General features: G+C 40.7%; 1 pseudogene; it reads right to left on the minus strand.

The window, feature by feature from the left end:
- Positions 1 to 741: 741 nt before the first annotated feature.
- LOC133805995 ((R)-mandelonitrile lyase-like) lies at positions 742 to 1543 on the minus strand (annotated as a pseudogene).
- Between the last annotated feature and the right edge of the window lie 713 nt (positions 1544 to 2256).

Here is a 2256-nt window from a genome sequence, read left to right on the forward strand (position 1 = left end):
TGCATACAATAAAAAAGTTATGTCCAAACAACAACCCCATTTTTAGGCATTCGGTAGGGAGTTTTTCTTTGATCTATAACTTTCTTTTCCCCTAGCTTCCTTTTTTTCATTCCCATGGCGCTTTTTACGTTGCCTTAGCTCTTTCCCTTGCTACCTATCACAAACTAGATGGATGGGAGAAGGAAAAGGAAGGAAACTGAATCACTGGCTTGAAAAAGAATTCATCTGCACCGACTTTCTTATTCATTTTCAGAGCACGACACTCCTATTGATTTATTTTTCTCCTATGGTTCCTACTCTCTTGACTTGAGCACAAGTCGTAAAGAAATCTAAAAAAATCATTGAACAAGATTCTTATCTGACGATAAAGCCAAATCTTTTGAGAATTGGAAACGACCTATGTTAGAAAAAATGAAAGGACTTTAAAAGAATGAAACCTGGGATCTTGTCTTTCCACCACCTGACAAAAACATTGTTGGGTCAAGGTGTCTTATTGCTGTTCAATCTAAGTTAGCGCTGATAGCTTGTAGTGAGCAACCCCCTTATGAAACCAACCGAAAGCAGCCTTTGGTACTTGCCCCATTAACACAAAACTCTCTTTTCTATTGAATTCGTACATTCAATAGTACAAGTTGTATCTTCAACTACATAAGATGATAAAGCCCATGACGATTGATGTGATATTTTTTAGTTCCATTGTCTTGGAGCTACCCTGTAAAAATAATGATTTTGAGTGGGCTACTAGCTCCTCAGTACATCACCAATCTTCCAAGTGCCATTCACACACCGCTCCACATCACCCGGATTACAAAAGTAGTTGGTCTTGGCAATTGGGTTAACCCTGACATCCATAGATACCAACCACAGTGAACCTACGGAGAGTGGCCCAGTAATCTTTTCCATCAGGATGGCCACAGTGAGATACTGTGGTGAAGCTAGGTTTTGAATAAAAACAGATTGAGCAAGGGAGGCAAAAGGTATGACATTGGAAGCTGCTTCCAGGTAAGCCCCTGAATTGGTTATGCCCACGACTTGTATCAGAGAGTGCTCCAATGGAATTGAGGGCACAATTGAGATGCCATTTTGGGGATTATCATAGAGGAATTGTCCTACATAAGGCAAATGATGACCCATAGGAATTCCCCCACGATGAGAGGTATAGCCTCGGTCCAATGCCACTTAGAAGCAGAAGTTATGGGCATCCGAGAGCCCCGACACAGAGCATCACCTCTCCCTTTTCACGTACCATTGCATGGTGGTATTGGCCTTTTTGGTCGTGAAAAACAACCCTAATTTCCAAGTGCTTCGATCCAAAATAGGGCAAAGAAGAGGCTAAAAGAATTATTTCAACACTTGCATCGACAACCCTTTGAAGTAGTTAGTGCTCTAATTGAGTGAGCTATGGATCATCAATGATGAGCGTAGCTTCATTTAGCTGATCTCACAACAAACTAGAATGAAATATGTGAGTGGCTCTGGTTTGAGAACCTTCTCTCGGAGATTTCCTACACCAAGTCATCGTCAGAAAAAAGTTATTATCCATTGGTGTCAAAAGGCGAGTTCCTTTCTTGTCTTGCCCAAAAACTGAATTTATTCTCATTGGAAAAAGACTATCCCACGACAAGGTTTTACACTAAGGGCCAATTGTTTTCTTTATCTCGCTTGCCCTTAGTCCATCTAGCGTCTTTCAGAAAGAGGGTATAAGCGTAAGAAGGAACGACTAGACATGCTACAACCTAGGGATCACCAGGAAACTCTTTCACTCAATAGGGATCATGGGGGGGCATAGCACAATTCTTCTTGGAGGAGGGTTGGTTTGCCCAGGTGACTGATCCTACCATAATGTACTCCTAGCTATAGCACCAGCAACCAAAGTCGAGTATATATATGACGATCTTCATGCGTGACTAGCCAAGAGGAAAGAAAGGGCGGTAGATGATAATGAAAAAGGGTGTCATACGTGGACGTTACCACTCATACAATTCCCAAACCAGACAAAATAGTAGGTGTAGAGTAAATTTCCAAATGTTTCCAAATTAGTCCAACTTCGTACTTTCCCGGCATAAACCGTATATCTCTGAGAGTTCGTATTTCACTGGGTTGGTAGTAATGGAATGGTTTAATTATCTAAAATGAACAACATTTCCCATCAAAAGATCAGTCCAATAATACCACTCACTGGTAAATAGCACAATACTTCTTTGTGAATCTATGCTATTTGAATATGGAAGATCTTCTCTTTTTGTGTCTATAAAT

Source organism: Humulus lupulus, chromosome X (genome assembly GCF_963169125.1).
Source record: "Humulus lupulus chromosome X, drHumLupu1.1, whole genome shotgun sequence".
Classification (NCBI taxonomy): Eukaryota; Viridiplantae; Streptophyta; class Magnoliopsida; order Rosales; family Cannabaceae; genus Humulus; species Humulus lupulus.